This window comes from Salmo salar, chromosome ssa18, assembly GCF_905237065.1.
Source record: "Salmo salar chromosome ssa18, Ssal_v3.1, whole genome shotgun sequence".
NCBI classification, from domain to species: domain Eukaryota; kingdom Metazoa; phylum Chordata; class Actinopteri; order Salmoniformes; family Salmonidae; genus Salmo; species Salmo salar.
The window spans coordinates 903,943-922,960 of NC_059459.1; the positions used below are offsets into that span (position 1 = coordinate 903,943).

The 19,018-nt window shown below is 38.1% G+C and overlaps 7 non-coding genes across 7 annotated transcripts; all 7 read right to left on the reverse strand.

Annotated features, from left to right (window-relative positions):
• Positions 1-855: 855 nt before the first annotated feature.
• trnat-ugu (transfer RNA threonine (anticodon UGU)) lies at positions 856-927 on the reverse strand. Its single transcript has one exon. It is a non-coding gene; the product is annotated as a tRNA-Thr (tRNA).
• Positions 928-1,394: 467 nt separating this feature from the next.
• On the reverse strand, positions 1,395-1,466 carry trnaa-ugc (transfer RNA alanine (anticodon UGC)). Its single transcript has one exon. It is a non-coding gene; the product is annotated as a tRNA-Ala (tRNA).
• Positions 1,467-2,609: 1,143 nt separating this feature from the next.
• On the reverse strand, positions 2,610-2,681 carry trnat-ugu (transfer RNA threonine (anticodon UGU)). Its single transcript has one exon. It is a non-coding gene; the product is annotated as a tRNA-Thr (tRNA).
• A 6,965-nt stretch (positions 2,682-9,646) lies between these two features.
• Positions 9,647-9,719, reverse strand: trnav-uac (transfer RNA valine (anticodon UAC)). The gene has a single exon. It is a non-coding gene; the product is annotated as a tRNA-Val (tRNA).
• A 141-nt stretch (positions 9,720-9,860) lies between these two features.
• Positions 9,861-9,933, reverse strand: trnav-uac (transfer RNA valine (anticodon UAC)). Its single transcript has one exon. It is a non-coding gene; the product is annotated as a tRNA-Val (tRNA).
• A 133-nt stretch (positions 9,934-10,066) lies between these two features.
• Positions 10,067-10,139, reverse strand: trnav-cac (transfer RNA valine (anticodon CAC)). The gene has a single exon. It is a non-coding gene; the product is annotated as a tRNA-Val (tRNA).
• Positions 10,140-15,408: 5,269 nt separating this feature from the next.
• trnav-cac (transfer RNA valine (anticodon CAC)) lies at positions 15,409-15,481 on the reverse strand. Its single transcript has one exon. It is a non-coding gene; the product is annotated as a tRNA-Val (tRNA).
• Between the last annotated feature and the right edge of the window lie 3,537 nt (positions 15,482-19,018).

The following is a 19,018-nucleotide window of genomic DNA, read 5'->3' on the forward strand; positions in this document are numbered from 1 at the left end:
CTGGAGTGATAGATGAGCAGATGATGATGTGCAAGTACAAATACTGGTGTGCAAAAGAGCAGAAAGTAAATAAAAAACAATATGGGGATGAGGTAGGTAGATTGGGTGGGCTATTTACAGATGGCCTATGTACAGCTGCAGCGATCGGTTAGCTGCTCAGATAGCTGATGTTTAAAGTTAGTGAGGGGAAATATAAGTGTCCAGGTTCAGCGATTTTTGCAATTCGTTCCAGTCATTGGCAGCAGAGAACTGGAAGGAAAGGCAGCCAAAGGAGGTGTTGGCTTTGGGGATGACCAGTGAGATATATCTGCTGGAGCGAGTGCTACGGGTGGGTGTTTTTATCGTGACCAGTGAGTTGAGATAAGGCGGAGCTTTACCTAGCATAGACTTATAGATGACCTGGAGCCAGTGGGTCTGGTGACGAATAGGTAGCGAGGGCCAGCCGACTAGAGCATACAGGTCGCAGTGGTCATATCAATACAATTTACCTTTTCTTTACACTGTTCTAATGAAAGTACATTTCCATAATATCAGCTATCTTCCATAAACGTCAAACAAGGATTGAACCCATGTGCTTCGGTTTACAGAAAAAGATGATTTAGCATATCTATTTCCTTCTTAGAATGTCAACATTCTGGAAAGTGGGAGTTGTGCAAAAGCTAATTTAACAACTAATTACACTCAACAGAGAAGTTGGGGATTAACGTTGGACCGCATTCATGTAAAGTACTGGCTCTACCATAGAGATTCATCCCCTTACTATAATAGCTGAGTTGCCAAGTAATGATACAACTTGATTTTCTGCAAAGTCCTCCAATTAATGCACAGGTCCATGATATCAGATGTCTTTCATAAAGGCACAGAAGGGATTTGAACCCATGATCTTCGGTTAACAAGACCAACGCCTTACCACTTGGCCACCATGCCACTCTACGTTCTGTATTATATCTCAACATTCAGGAAAGTAGTAGTTGTGTAAATGTGAATTTGGCACACAAATAAACTCAGTGGAGAATCTTGGGATTGAACCGAGGACCTCATCCATATTTTGCATGCACTCCCCCTCTGAGCTTCCATCCCATTTCATTTGCAGATAAAATGCAATATCATTACAATGTACTTTTTATATACACCAATCCATTGAAACTACAAGGAAATGATAGGAGCAATTCTTAAACCAGGTACAGACTGGGATCGAACCCATAAACTTCAGTTTTTGAAAATGACGCCATAAAAGTTGGCAATCATGCCACTTCTGTTCTATAATTGTACGAACAGGGATTGAAGGAATGTTCTTCAGATTACAAAACCAAATTATTTAGCACATCTCTGTTTCCTGCTTAGAATTACAACATTCTGTAAAGTAGGAGTTGGGTCAATGCAATAATTTTAAATGGAGAAGCTGGGGATTGAACCCAGGACCTCATACATGCAAAGCATGCGCTCTACCACTGAGCTACATCCCCGTTCTGGGAGAGATTGAAAAAATGTATCTTTTTTATTTTATTTCACCTTTATTTAACCAGGTAAGCTGGTGGAGAACAAGTTCTCATTGAGAACTGCAACCTGGCCAAGATAAAGCAAAGCAGTGCGACACAAACAACAACATAGAGTTACAAATGGAATAAACAAGCGTACAGTCAATAACACAATAGAAAAAAAGAAAGTCTATATTCAGTGTGTGCAAATGGCATGAGGAGGTAAGGTAATAAATAGGCCATGGTAGTGAGGTAATTACAATTTAGCAAATTAACACTGGAGTGATAGATGAGCAGATGATGATGTGCAAGTACAAATACTGGTGTGCAAAAGAGCAGAAAGTAAATAAAAACAATATGGGGATGAGGTAGGTAGATTGGGTGGGCTATTTACAGATGGCCTATGTACAGCTGCAGCGATCGGTTAGCTGCTCAGATAGCTGATGTTTAAAGTTAGTGAGGGAAATATAAGTGTCCAGGTTCAGCGATTTTTGCAATTCGTTTCCAGTCATTGGCAGCAGAGAACTGGAAGGAAAGGCAGCCAAAGGAGGTGTTGGCTTTGGGGATGACCAGTGAGATATATCTGCTGGAGCTGAGTGCTACGGGTGGGTGTTTTTATCGTGACCAGTGAGTTGAGATAAGGCGGGAGCTTTACCTAGCATAGACTTATAGATGACCTGGAGCCAGTGGGTCTGGTGCGAATAGAGTAGCGAGGCCAGCCGACTAGAGCATACAGGTCGCAGTGGTCATATCAATACAATTTACCTTTTCTTTACACTGTTCTAATGAAAGTACATTTCCATAATATCAGCTATCTTCCATAAACGTCAAACAAGGATGAACCCATGTGCTTCAGTTTACAGAAACAGATGATTTAGCATATCTATTTCCTTCTTAGAATGTCAACATTCTGGAAAGTGGGAGTTGTGCAAAGCTAATTTAACAACTAATTACACTCAACAGAGAAGTTGGGGATTAACGTTGGATCCGCATTCATGTAAAATACTGGCTCTAACAGTAGAGATTCATCCACTTACTATAATAGCTGTGTTGCAGTATTTGATACAACTTGATTTTCTGCAAAGTCCTCCAATTAATGCACAGGTCCATGATATCAGATGTCTTTCATAAAGGCACAGAAGGGATTTGAACCCATGATCTTCGGTTTACAAGACCAACGCCTTACCACTTGGCCACCATGCCACTCTGACGTTCTGAATTATATATCAACATTCAGGAAAGTAGTAGTTGTGTAAATGTGAATTTGGCACGCAATTAAACTCAGTGGAGAATCTTGGGATTGAACCGAGGACCTCATCCATATTTTGCATGCACTCCCCCTCTGAGCTTCCATCCCATTTCATTTGCAGATAAAAATGCAATATCAATACAATGTACTTTTTATATACACCACTCCATTGAAACTACAAGGAAATGATAGCAGCAATTCTTAAACCAGGTACAGACTGGGATCGAACCCATAAACTTCAGTTTTTGAAAATGACGCCATAAAAGATGGCAATCATGCCACTTCTGTTCTATAATTGTGACGAACAGGGATTGAAGGAATGTTCTTCAGATTACAAAACCAAATTATTTAGCACGTCTCTGTTTCCTGCTTAGAATTACAACATTCTGTAAAGTAGGAGTTGGGTCAATGCAATGATTTTATATGGAGAAAGCTGGGGATTGAACCCAGGACCTCATACATGCAAAGCATGCGCTCTACCACTGAGCTACATCGCCGTTCTGGGAGAGAGAAAAAATATAATTTCACCTTTATTTAACCAGGTAAGCGTGGAGAACAGTTCTCATTGAGAACTGCGACCTGGCCAAGATAAAGAAAGCGTGCGCAAAATAGAGTTACAAATGGATAAACAAGCGTAAGTCAATTACACAATAGAAAAAAGAGTCTATATTCAGTGTGCAAATGGCATGAGGATGTAAGGTAATAAATAGCCATGGTAGCGAAATTACAATTTAGCAAATTAACACTGGAGTGATAGATGAGCAGATGATGATGTGCAGGTAAAATACTGGTGTGCAGGAGCAGAAAGTAAAAACAATATGGGGATGAGGTAGGTAGATTGGGTGCATTTACAGGACTACAGCTGCAGCGATCTTAGCTGCTACAGATTAGCTGAATGTTTAAAGTTAGTAGGGAAATATAAAAATATTCATGGCACGTATTAGAATTTCCAAAATAAGTTATGACAATAACGATTCTTTGTTAACACTATGGTACTTCTTGAATGAGTCAATGAGCGCTGTTTCCGCCCGGTTTCGAACCGAGGACCTTCGTGTTGACGAACGGGTGATTTTTTTTTTTTTTTTTATTATCAAAAATGTTTGTTTACAATATTTACAGTACAATCTACTGTTTACAGTACAATCCACAGAGAACAATACAGAAGACACTAGACTAACAGAGGCAGGTGAACAATTCTTACCCCCTATCAAATTATCAACAAAGAAAATATCAAAACAGTGCTTTCAAAAATTATAAGTGATACCTCCACTCTCCTCTCGTGAAATTAACCCACTCCCTTCAACAAAAGACTCATCAAAATGTTCCATCCCATAATTAAACAACATATCTATGTGTTTACTGAACAGTGCTATAAAGATACTCCACACCTGAACCCTCTTTCTGTCAAAAGAAACATAATTCCTCCTACAAAAAATAGCATACCTCACAAAACTCAAAACCATATTCAACAAACACACATTAGCACCCTCACATTTACCAGACACTCCAAATAACAAAAGTTCCTCCCACGCATACTTTTTCACGAAATCTCCCCCCAGTTTCTACATAACATTTCCTTAACTTTACAAAAAAAATATTTTAAATCCTCACATTCTATAAACAAATGCATAAGAGTTTCCGGGAAACGTCCACATACGTCGCATACCCTTTCTATCTCACAATTAATTTTCTTTAGCACCACCTTTGTAAATATTCTATTATGTCTTAGTTTGAAATCATTATTTTCACACTCCCTTACTATTATATTTTACATTTAAATTTCCCCATATCTTTTTTTCATCCAATTCCGGAAAAACTACTTTCCAAAATTTCTCAGCAGCCGGCCTTCTACACACTTTTCCTACCATTATTCTATACAATCTTTTCACTGGTATACTAGATAAATGTACTTTCTTCTTACTGCTACCAATGAACAAATTAGGAAATACAAATAAATCTTCTCTTTCAACTTCACTATTTATTAAATCAACCCATGCTCTTGGTATACTATTCTTTATCTTGTCATACATATTATTCACTGTTCCCCTTCCCACCTCTTCATCCCATTCATTGATTATGTCAAAATAGCTTCCCCAGGTAAAAACCCTGGAATTACCTCATATGTATAATCTTTTATTTGCCGTAGACCTGCACTCATAAATACTTTATTATACAAAACTTTTTCTTTGTTCTTGATTTTCTCATTCAGAAATATAGGTTGATTCATAATCAGGTCAATATGTCCACATTCATAATATACATTAGGCAACAACTCTGCCCATGCATTTAGCACCTCTTTATAAAAATCTGGTACCTTTTCAAACATTGCCCTTTTAAGCCCCATCAATAAACCATTATCCTCACAACCACCACTCTCCTCTAAGTAGACTCTAAAGAAGTGTTTCCAGCCATAATCTTCACTGTCATACAAATATTTCTTTACTGTTTTTATCCTAATAGCTTTTCTTTTGACATCTAAATCTACAAGTTTTAAACCTCCATCCACATAGTCAGCAATCAATGTTTTCTGAGATATTCTCACTCCTTTACCATCCCATATAAAATTTGACACCACATTATTCAATTCATTTAGGACCCACTCCGGCATGTCCAGGACTCCCAAAACATACACAAATTTGGATAATACCAAAGCATTTGCAACAATTACTTTCCCTTGTAACTTTAGTTTTCTATTTTTCCAGAAATTCAACGTTAGCTTGACTTTATTAAGGATCCCAGTCCAAGTTATATCTTTTGCCTCTTTCTCCTTTACACCAATGTTTACTCCCAGCACTTTAATAAAATCCTTTGCGCTCTTGAATGGAATCTCACACCCGTTTACATTGATATCCCCAACAAACATTATTTCAGTCTTCTCTATATTAACTTTAGCACCCGATGCCTTGCCATATATATCTATGATCCCCATAATGCTTCCAATACTTTCTATATCCTTCACAGTACAAGTAGTGTCATCAGCGTACTGATGTACAACACTGACACCACCACCTGGGATTCCAACACCCCTTACTTCTTTATTACTATTTATCAATGTAGCTAACGGTTCTGTAGAAACACTGTACAGCAGAGCTGACAAAAGGACAGCCCTGCCTTACTGACCTCTCCACAGGGAAAGTATCTGTTAACACTCCGTTACATTTAACACAACTTTTAGCCCCACTATACAACAGGTTGATCCAAGATACAAACTTTGGCCCAAACCCAAACCTCTCCAAAGTCTGTAATAAAAGCTGTGCTCCACTCTATCGAAAGCTTTGTTAAAGTCCAAACTTAAAACTATACCACCTTCATTTTTCATTTGATTAACAACATCCCTAATTGTACAAATGACATCTGCAATATCTCTTCCAGGTATGCCGTAGGCTTGTGTTGATTCAATAATACTCCCAATCACCTTTTTCATCCTATTCGCTAACACTTTAGTCAGTATCTTATAATCCGAATTTAGAAGGCTAATAGGCCTATAATTTTCTAACTTTAATCTACTGCCCCTATTTTTTGAATAAGATCGTTAACATTCCAGTTGACATAGACTCAGGGATTTCCTTATTCTCTTCCATATAATGAAACACCCTCACTAAAATGGGTGCCAAAATATCTACAAAGACTTTATAGAACTCATTTGTTAAACCATCCAAACCCGGACTTTTATTACCTTGCGTGCTAACAATTGCTTCCTTGATTTCCATAATCGAAATCTCTTCATCACACATCATTCTATCTGCCTGCGATACTTTGGCACTAATTGTATCCAACACTTTTACAACACACACTTTATCTACATCATTCTTTTTGTAAAGATTTCTGTAAAAGGTTTCAACTGTCTCTAAGATCCCAACAAAATCGTTTACCTTTACACCTCTTTCATCTTCCAACTCTACAATGTAACTCTTAGTTTGTTTTCTTTTTCCAGACCCCAAAAAAAGGATGTACATTTCTCTCCCTCCAAAGCGTACTGTGCCCTGCTCCTAACAATAGCACCCAAACATTTATTTTTTTCATAACGACCCAGCTCTGCATGGATTTTCAAATAATTCACAACATCATAGTCTGGATCCGTATCAGCCTTTTCAAGTTCATGCAACATCCTATTCCTAAGCATTATTTCTTTCTGCTTATCTAAACGGTTATGATTTTTTGCGTACCTAATACTCCTATTTTTTACTTTTACTTTCACTTCCTCCCACCATAAACACACATTCTCTTTTAACAGTACATTAGACATTTCATCATTAATACATTCAACAATTTCATTTCTATATCCTTCCTCCTTTAACAGACTGGCATTTAAACACCAGACACCTCCCCCTCTCCTCTCCACACCAAAACCCATTTTGAAATGACATTACTGCATGATCACTATATGCTGTAAAGGTATATGACACCTTCTTAACATTCTGCACCAATTCTTGTTTTGCTAGACATAAATCAATTCTGCTTTGTTTTAATTCCTTTAGAACCACCTGCCTTCTAGAGAATACTCTTCTGTTTGGATTTTCAGCCCTCCATATATCTACTAGATTCTCCTCATTCATAAGTTTCCATAATGCATTTCTAGAAGAGTCATATCTGAATTTAGCACAACTAGAGGCATCCATTCTACTACACCTCACATTAAAATCTCCTATCAGTATACAGTTTTCTGAGCACAGTGTTTTTAATTTGTGAAACATTTCTCTCCTTTCAGATTCAATGTTTGAAGCATAAACATTAATTAAACGAAAAACTACATTTTGAACTTCAAATTCAATTACAATAAGTCTGCCATCATTGTCAGCATATATTTCTTTTACATTTTGCACCACATCATTTTTTATCAAAATAGCCACACCACATGTTTTATCCCTCCATGACTACAAAAATTAAATCTGACCATTTACTCTTAATCTCCTGCATTTTGGAGTCTGTCCAATTGGTCTCTTGAAAACACAACATGTCTGCCTTAACAGACACTAATACCTGCTCAAATTTGCTCATGTTTCTCAAACTGTTACCATTTAGGGATGCGACTGTAATCATTATGAATGTGTGCAGAAGTATAATCAGAGCCAAACAAGTCCTTAAAAAATCCTACTTTTTCTTTTTCCAAAACCCATCATCTCCCTGGTTTTCGACAATGACCTCTTATTTTTTACAAACAACTGAAGATCCTCACTATCTATTTCATCATCCGTCTCTTTATTTGGATTTTTGGGGGGAGCGGCGGGGAAGCCTTTTTGAAAAAGTGCGCTTTAACAGTGCCCGTGACTTCAGTGGACCCAGCCCACTCTTTGGTGTAATTTTTACACAGGCTTAAAGCTGGCTCAGGCACCTGAGAAGCACCTTGCACCATCTCTACCTGTGTATGTCTTTCACCCATCATGTGCTGCTGTTCCACCTTGTCAGCAGCAGAGACTAAAACGGCGTCTCGTGCTTTGCCAGGAGACATTACAGGCTCTTCAAGCTTATCTGCCACTGTCTCTGGAGTCACACTCTCCATGTCACTCTCATCCTCCCTCTCCATAGGCACACTCCCCTCTTCCTCAGACGTGAGGTCCATTGTTTGCAAAAGTAAGTGATTTTCTCCCTTATTACAGCTACATCTAACTTTAGGTCTGTCACACATTTTGCACACATTTCCTATGTTCCGACATTCTCTGGCATAATGCCCTTGTTCACTACATTTGTGGCATGTGAATTCGGACATTCCTTAAGTATGTGCCCCGGCTGAATACATAATCTACATACCTTCACTTGATTGTCGTGGATTACACCGCGAAAATATTCAAATCCCCTCGACAGTGTTAAATTTAGTAGAATATGGCAAGGATTGCACATTGTCTGTAAACTTTACCTTGCAAAATCTTGTCCCATCTACAATGTCCGTTCCTGGCCACATCCTCCTCTTGATTGGCGTGGTCGCCTTCACCTTCCAGCCTTTTAGTTTCTCTTCTATCTCCTCATCCGTAATGTATGCGGGCAAGTTCAAAAAGGACACCACCAGCTCATCGTTCCCTAGTTCTTTAGCCATGATTTGACAGTTCTTTATCTTTAGCCCGTCTATTAGTCTTTCTTTTCCATTTACATGAGACATTGTTACTTCATACTTATTCCCGTCTTTCATTCGACATCCCAGTATTGTTCCGCAAACTTCCTTTATTCCTCTCAGCAATTCCATCGTTGTTATTTTCCCTTCTCCACTTATTTCCACGTTCACCGTCAGTTCCTTCTCATATGTTCTTTTTTTCAGTTCTTCGTTTAACATTCTGATTTCACTGTTGTCCTTTCTCGTCGTCGTTTGTATTCTTGATGTCGAAGCCATGTTGTCCGTCCGGTTATTTTAAGCAATATCCCCCAAACAGCTCACGCTGATGGGGGACAATAGCAAAAACGTTTCACAGAAACTTCACTACAGTCACTCACAAACTTTCAAACTTATAAGTCAACTAGACCTCCAAAAAAAAACGATATTCTCTCTCAAGCACTCAGACACCTGCTTCTCTTCCACTTCCTGAAACTCCAAAAAGGGGCGTGTGAAGCGAACGTGATAACCACTACACTACAGAAACTTCTGCAACAATTATCTGCAAGGAGTAAACCGAATTTTACAGATATTCATGGCACGTGTTCAAATTTCCAAAATTAGGCATTTATGAAAATATTCTGTTAACACTACGGTACCTACTGCACTTGTCAAAGAGCGCTGTTTCCGCCCGGTTTCGAACCGAGGACCTTTCGGCGTGTAAAGCAAACGCGATAACCACTACACTACAGAAAGTCTGCTCTGATTTTCCTGCAAGAAGTAAACAGAATTTTACAGATATTCATGGCACGTATTCGAATTTCCAAAATAAGGAATTTATGAAAATAACTATTCTCTGTTAAAAGTACAGTACCTACTGCACGTGTCAAAGAGCACTGTTTCCGCCCGGTTTCGAACCGAGGACCTTTCACGTGTAAAGCTAACGTGATAACCACTACACTACAGAAACTGCTGCTACATTTAGCTGCAAGGAGTAAACCGAATTTTACAGATATTCATGGCACGTGTTGAAATTTCCAAATTTAGGCATTTATGAAAATAACTATTCTCTTTTAAAAGTACAGTACCTACTGCACGTGTCAAAGAGCACTGTTTCCGCCCGGTTTCGAACCGAGGACCTTTCGCGTGTAAAGCGAACGTGATAACCACTACACTACAGAAACTTCTGCTTGATTTTCCTGCAAGAAGTAAACCGAATTTTACAGATATTCATGGCACGTATTCGAATTTCCAAAATAAAGAATTCATGAAATTTTCTGTTACCACTACGGTAAATCACAATGTGTCAATGAGTGTTGTTTCCGCCCGGTTTCGAACCAGGGACCTTTCGCGTGTGAAGCAAACGTGATAACCACTACACTACAGAAACTGCTGCTACATTTAGCTGCGAGGAGTAAACCGAATTTTACAGATATTCATGGCACGTGTTGAAATTTCCAAATTTAGGCATTTATGAAAATAACTATTCTCTTTTAAAAGTACTGTACCTACTGCAGGTGTCAAAGAGCACTGTTTCCGCCCGAGGACCTTTCGCGTGTAAAGCGAACGTGATAACCACTACACTACAGAAACTTCTGCTTGATTTTCCTGCAAGAAGTAAACCGAATTTTACAGATATTCAGGGCACGTATTCGAATTTCCAAAATAAAGAATTCATGAAATTTTCTGTTACCACTATGGTACTTCAGAATGTGTCAATGAGTTTTGTTTCCGCCCGGTTTCGAACCAAGGACCTTTCGCGTGTGAAGCAAACGTGATTTTTTTTTTTTTTTTATTTTTTTTTATTATCAAAAATGTTTGTTTACAATATTTACAGTACAATCTACTGTTTACAGTACAATCCACAGAGAACAATACAGAAGACACTAGACTAACAGAGGCAGGTGAACAATTCACCCCCTATCAAATTATCAAAACAGTGCTTTCAAAAATTATAAGTGATACCTCCACTCTCCTCTCGTGAAATTAACCCACTCCCTTCAACAAAAGACTCATCAAAATGTTCCATCCCATAATTAAACAACATATCTATGTGTTTACTGAACAGTGCTATAAAGATACTCCACACCTGAACCCTCTTTCTGTCAAAAGAAACATAATTCCTCCTACAAAAAATAGCATACCTCACAAAACTCAAAACCATATTCAACAAACACACATTAGCACCCTCACATTTACCAGACACTCCAAATAACAAAAGTTCCTCCCACGCATACTTTTTCACGAAATCTCCCCCCCAGTTTCTACATAACATTTCCTTAACTTTACAAAAAAAAATATTTTAAATCCTCACATTCTATAAACAAATGCATAAGAGTTTCCGGGAAACGTCCACATACGTCGCATTCCCTTTCTATCTCACAATTAATTTTCTTTAGCACCACCTTTGTAAATATTCTATTATGTCTTAGTTTGAAATCATTATTTTCACACTCCTTACTATTATATTTTACATTTAAATTTCCCCATATCTTTTTTTCATCCAATTCCGGAAAAACTACTTTCCAAAATTTCTCAGCAGCCGGCCTTCTACACACTTTTCCTACCATTATTCTATACAATCTTTTCACTGGTATACTAGATAAATGTACTTTCTTCTTACTGCTACCAATGAACAAATTAGGAAATACAAATAAATCTTCTCTTTCAACTTCACTATTTATTAAATCAACCCATGCTCTTGGTATACTATTCTTTATCTTGTCATACATATTATTCACTGTTCCCCTTCCCACCTCTTCATCCCATTCATTGATTATGTCAAAAATAGCTTCCCCAGGTAAAAACCCTGGAATTACCTCAAATGTATAATCTTTTATTTGCCGTAGACCTGCACTCATAAATACTTTATTATACAAAACTTTTTCTTTGTTCTTGATTTTCTCATTCAGAAATATAGGTTGATTCATAATCAGGTCAATATGTCCACATTCATAATATACATTAGGCAACAACTCTGCCCATGCATTTAGCACCTCTTTATAAAAATCTGGTACCTTTTCAAACATTGCCCTTTTAAGCCCCATCAATAAACCATTATCCTCACAACCACCACTCTCCTCTAAGTAGACTCTAAAGAAGTGTTTCCAGCCATAATCTTCACTGTCATACAAATATTTCTTTACTGTTTTTATCCTAATAGCTTTTCTTTTGACACCTAAATCTACAAGTTTTAAACCTCCATCCACATAGTCAGCAATCAATGTTTTCTGAGATATTCTCACTCCTTTACCATCCCATATAAAATTTGACACCACATTATTCAATTCATTTAGGACCCACTCCGGCATGTCCAGGACTCCCAAAACATACACAAATTTGGATAATACCAAAGCATTTGCAACAATTACTTTCCCTTGTAACTTTAGTTTTCTATTTTTCCAGAAATTCAACGTTAGCTTGACTTTATTAAGGATCCCAGTCCAAGTTATATCTTTTGCCTCTTTCTCCTTTACACCAATGTTTACTCCCAGCACTTTAATAAAATCCGTTGCGCTCTTGAATGGAATCTCACACCCGTTTACATTGATATCCCCAACAAACATTATTTCAGTCTTCTCTATATTAACTTTAGCACCCGATGCCTTGCCATATATATCTATGATCCCCATAATGCTTCCAATACTTTCTATATCCTTCACAGTACAAGTAGTGTCATCAGCGTACTGATGTACAACACTGACACCACCACCTGGGATTCCAACACCCCTTACTTCTTTATTACTATTTATCAATGTAGCTAACGGTTCTGTAGAAACACTGTACAGCAGAGCTGACAAAGGACAGCCCTGCCTTACTGACCTCTCCACAGGGAAAGTATCTGTTAACACTCCGTTACATTTAACACAACTTTTAGACCCACTATACAACAGGTTGATCCAAGATACAAACTTTGGCCCAAACCCAAACCTCTCCAAAGTCTGTAATAAAAAGCTGTGCTCCACTCTATCGAAAGCTTTGTTAAAGTCCAAACTTAAAACTATACCACCTTCATTTTTCATTTGATTAACAACATCCCTAATTGTACAAATGACATCTGCAATATCTCTTCCAGGTATGCCGTAGGCTTGTGTTGATTCAATAATACTCCCAATCACCTTTTTCATCCTATTCGCTAACACTTTAGTCAGTATCTTATAATCCGAATTTAGAAGGCTAATAGGCCTATAATTTTCTAACTTTAATCTACTGCCCCTATTTTTGAATAAGATCGTTAACATTCCAGTTGACATAGACTCAGGGATTTCCTTATTCTCTTCCATATAATGAAACACCCTCACTAAAATGGGTGCCAAAATATCTACAAAGACTTTATAGAACTCATTTGTTAAACCATCCAAACCCGGACTTTTATTACCTTGCGTGCTAACAATTGCTTCCTTGATTTCCATAATCGAAATCTCTTCATCACACATCATTCTATCTGCCTGCGATACTTTGGCACTAATTGTATCCAACACTTTTACAACACACACTTTATCTACATCATTCTTTTTGTAAAGATTTCTGTAAAAGGTTTCAACTGTCTCTAAGATCCCAACAAAATCGTTTACCTTTACACCTCTTTCATCTTCCAACTCTACAATGTAACTCTTAGTTTGTTTTCTTTTTTCCAGACCCCCCAAAAAAGGATGTACATTTCTCTCCCTCCAAAGCGTACTGTGCCCTGCTCCTAACAATAGCACCCAAACATTTATTTTTTTCATAACGACCCAGCTCTGCATGGATTTTCAAATAATTCACAACATCATAGTCTGGATCCGTATCAGCCTTTTCAAGTTCATGCAACATCCTATTCCTAAGCATTATTTCTTTCTGCTTATCTAAACGGTTATGATTTTTTGCGTACCTAATACTCCTATTTTTTACTTTTACTTTCACTTCCTCCCACCATAAACACACATTCTCTTTTAACAGTACATTAGACATTTCATCATTAATACATTCAACAATTTCATTTCTATATCCTTCCTCCTTTAACAGACTGGCATTTAAACACCAGACACCTCCCCCTCTCCTCTCCACACCAAAACCCATTTGAAATGACATTACTGCATGATCACTATATGCTGTAAAGGTATATGACACCTTCTTAACATTCTGCACCAATTCTTGTTTTGCTAGACATAAATCAATTCTGCTTTGTTTTAATTCCTTTAGAACCACCTGCCTTCTAGAGAATACTCTTCTGTTTGGATTTTCAGCCCTCCATATATCTACTAGATTCTCCTCATTCATAAGTTTCCATAATGCATTTCTAGAAGAGTCATATCTGAATTTAGCACAACTAGAGGCATCCATTCTACTACACCTCACATTAAAATCTCCTATCAGTATACAGTTTTCTGAGCACAGTGTTTTTAATTTGTGAAACATTTCTCTCCTTTCAGATTCAATGTTTGAAGCATAAACATTAATTAAACGAAAAACTACATTTTGAACTTCAAATTCAATTACAATAAGTCTGCCATCATTGTCAGCATATATTTCTTTTACATTTTGCACCACATCATTTTTTTATCAAAATAGCCACACCACATGTTTTATCCCCTCCATGACTACAAAAAATTAAATCTGACCATTTACTCTTAATCTCCTGCATTTTGGAGTCTGTCCAATTGGTCTCTTGAAAACACAACATGTCTGCCTTAACAGACACTAATACATCCCAGTATTGTTCCGCAAACTTCCTTTATTCCTCTCAGCAATTCCATCGTTGTTATTTTCCCTTCTCCACTTATTTCCACGTTCACCGTCAGTTCCTTCTCATATGTTCTTTTTTTCAGTTCTTCGTTTAACATTCTGATTTCACTGTTGTCCTTTCTCGTCGTCGTTTGTATTCTTGATGTCGAAGCCATGTTGTCCGTCCGGTTATTTTAAGCAATATCCCCAAACAGCTCACGCTGATGGGGGACAATAGCAAAAACGTTTCACAGAAACTTCACTACAGTCACTCACAAACTTTCAAACTTATAAGTCAACTAGACCTCCAAAAAAACGATATTCTCTCTCAAGCACTCAGACACCTGCTTCTCTTCCACTTCCTGAAACTCCAAAAAGGGGCGTGTGAAGCGAACGTGATAACCACTACACTACAGAAACAGCTGCTTGATTTTTCTGCAAGGAGTAAACCAAATTTTACAGATATTCATGGCACGTATTCGAATTTCCAAAATACAGAATTTATGAAAATAACTGTTCTTTGTTGAAAGTACAGTACCTACTGCATGTGTCAAAGAGCACTGGTTCCGCCCCGTTTCGAAGACCTTTCGCATGTAAAGCGAACGTGATAACCACTACACTACAGAAACTGCTGCTACATTTAGCTGCAAGGAGTAAACCGAATTTTACTGATATCCAAAATTAGGCATTTATGAAAATAACTATTCCCTTTTAAAAGTACTGTACCTACTGCACATGTCAAAGAGCACTGTTTCCTCCCGGTTTCAAAGTGAGGACCTTTCACGTGTAAAGCCAACGTGATAACCACTACACTACAGAAACTGCTGCTTGATTTTTCTGCAAAGAGTAAACCGAATTTTACCGATATTCATGGCACGTATTCGAATTTCCAAAATGAACAATTAATGAAATTTTCTGTTACAAATATGTAACTTCTTGAATGTGTCAATGAGCGTTGTTTCCGCCTGGTTTCAAACCAGGGACCTTTTGCGTGTGAAGCGAACGTGATAACCACTACACTACAGAAACTGCTGCTACATTTAGCTGCAAGGAGTAAACCGAATTTTACCGATATTCATGGCACGTGTTCGAATTTCCAAAATAAAGAATTAATGAAATGCCCTGGTTCGGATGGTGGTGGGTGCCCTGGTTCGGATGGTGGTGGGTGCCCTGGTTCGGATGGTGTAAGAGCTTGTGGTGGGGGATATCCCCCACTGGAGGTCATGCCCATAGAGAGGGGTGTTCCCCGGAGAGTGGGTGAAGGCTATCACTACCTGGTAACCCAAAATAATACCAGGCCCACAGCTGGACATAGTGCAATTTCTGCGAATTTTTGGACTTAGTCATTTTTCAAGAAAGCTCTGTCACTAACTTACAGTGATGTTTAAAATGTCCAGTGGCGCCCTCTTGTGGAACATCCCGGGTGGGGGGGTGTGTGAGAGGGGGGTATGGGTTAGGGTTAGGGTTGAAAAAAAACTGACGAATCTGATATGCACTGGCACAGGCAAAACTTTAAACAAATGGTAAAAACCTAGTATAAAATACCTCAATTAAGAACAGGGGAGGGAAAAAAGAAAAAAAGAGGGGGGGGGGGGAAAGAAGGAAAAATAAAAAATATATTTACAAACAGATTACCCGGAAGATAAACCTAGGTTTGCAACCCAAGATGCAATCCCTAAGGGATAGAAGCCAAAACCCAAGGTCAAGACCACCAGCCTGAAATTAGGATGGTCATAGACATACAGGGGTTGAAGTTCGGCACACCAGCTCCAAGAGTTAGGGCCAAAACGGGGTGATATAAGGGTCAAGAGGGTATAAGGGTTAGAATTAGATGAGGGGGTATGAAAGTTAGATAAGGGGGTATAAGGGTTAGGGTTAGATAAGAAGGTATAAAGGTTAAGGTTAGATAAAAGGGTATAAGGGTTAAGGTTAGAACTAAGGGGATGTAAAGGTTTAATAAAGAAATATAAAGGGTAAACTGAGGGTTAGATAAGGGGATGTAAAGGTTTGGGTAGGTAAGGGGGTATCAAGGTTAGGGTTAGATAAGCAGGTATAAGGGTTAGGATTAGATAAGGGGTATAAGGTTAGGCATGAGGATCTATAAATTAGGGTAGATAATTAGGATTTTAGAATTAGGGTTGAATATAAGGGTCTAGGATAGGGGATCAGGATTTCGAGGAGTAGAATTTCAGGAGTGGGGAACCGCCCGACAAACACACAAATAAAAAGTACCGATACAGGGCAATAATAAGTGCTACTACACAAAGGCAAGACCACAATAGACGGATCAACGTCCCACACTGAGTGTAAAAATAAGTGCTATTGAATTAAGATAAGTGCTCAAAAAAATATATGCCAAAGAAAGTCAAATAAAACCACACCACACTAAAAGATGCAGAAAATTAATGTACATAAAATAAATATCATCATAAATGTTAAAAAAACATATAAAAATAAACGTAAATCATAAATAGACAATTAAAAAAAGACGTACATATAAAAATAAGTGCTTTGATAAATAAATAAATAAATAAATAAGATAAACAAACATACCCCGCTAAATATGCAAGTGCTTTAAACTCAAAATAAGTGCTATGGGGGTATATATAGAAAGATAAAACCACACCACACTAAATAAATAATAATAACATAAATATAATCCTATGAATAAAATAAGTGCCATAATATTGATCATAAGTGCTAGAAAATATATGTAAAAATAAATAAATTATTAAATTATTTGATAAACGAACATTTATCTTGGGCGGTTCTCCCACAGCCCCCCACCATCCTATCCCTAAGCGAACCCCACTCATCCAATCCCACTGGAGATGGCACCTCTCATCAGGTAAGTAAGCCAGAATAAATTTAATATTTTTCATTCAGGCCCTTGGGATCTATTGTTTGGAGGCGCCCAATCCAAATTCTTTCCATCCCCTGTCGTTGTTTCCTAGACCAGCCCCCGTTTGTCTCCAGACCAAAGATTTTCAAATTATCACTGGCATGAAGGCTAAAATGTAAATACAACCCCGTGCTCTTATTACCTTTTGCCATATTGTATAGGTGTTGTTTTAGTCTAGCCTGTAGTGCATTCTTGGTTTCTCCTATATACATTTTTTTGGCACAATTTGCACTTGATTACATAAATCAAGTTTGTCGTTGACAATTCGATTCTCTGTCTTATAGGAAACCCCAAACCCGAGAAGGCATTAGTAATATATTTTGGTCTCTCCAGGTATTTTTCCAATTTGTTAGGTACCTCTTTCTGCCGGAAGGCAGAGTGGACTAATTTATCCCCAAGGTTTTTATTTTTCCTATATGCTGAGATTATTCTACAATTCAACAGCCCCTCCACCGCTTGTTGCGCTTCCCGGAAGTTAGACCTCAACGTCCTGCTAAGTCCACCCAGACTCCCAGAGTATGTAGCAACAAATGGTATCAGATTATGTGTTTCTGCTGTTTTGTTGTAACCCTCTTCCCTTCCAAATAATTCTCCTACCTCTGCTTTTATCTCCCTAAGGAAACGTTTTGAATATCCCCGTGGCCCCAAAGCTCCAAAGAGAATGGTTGTTGCCTCCTCCACATGCTCACCCAATGTACAAATTCTGTTGAACCGGATCAACTGGGATTTAATTATCCCTCTAAAGGTATGTTTTGGATGATAACTTGCCTTATGTAGCAAAGCATGCCTATCTGTCTCCTTAAAGAAGACTTTAGTAGCCAATGATTTAGTCTGCCCCTCCGAAGGTACAAAGAAAACCTGAGTGTCTAAAAACTCTAGTTTTTCTCTTTGTATATTGTGGGATATTGTAATTGCAGGATGATGTGTATTTAGGGATTCCAAGAAACACTCAAACTCCCTCATAGAATTCACCCAAATCCCAAAGATGTCATCCAAATACCTAAGATACAAAGAGGGAAGGGTCTGACACTTCACAAACACTGTCTCTTCCCAAAAACACATATATAGGTTGGCAAAGGCTGGAGCAAACTTCTTCCCCATGGCCGTTCCATGGATCTGAAGGTAAAACTTATCATTAAAATTAAAATCATTCCTCAATAAACTCAACTCCAGCAACTCTAAGATTTCTTTATCCGGGCGCTGAGGGTCAGGAAACCTATCAAAGGCCCGTTTAACTGCCCGCAGTCCCAAAGGGGTATCAATATTTGTATATAGTGAGTTGATGTCTATTGAAAATAAGAACGCCCCCCAATGGTAGTTCAAGACCTTTAAGTTTACCAACAAAATCATATGTGTCTTTTACATAGGAAGCATGCTTCTGTGATAGTGGATTGATGAAATAATCAATATATTCAGCAATTCGGTATGATTCCGATCCACAGTCACTAACAATTGGGCGTCCACTCGGGATCTGAAATGGCACCGACCACTCTTCCAAAGGTTTATGGATTTTTGGGAGGAGATAGAATTGTCGCGGTCTTGGTACATCTGGGCCCAGAAGATAGGTATATTGCTTTGGAATGATAAACTTTTTTTCAAGCAATTCCAACAATATCATCTTAATCATGTTTTTGGTCTCAGATTGAATAGAGTGATCTAATGCG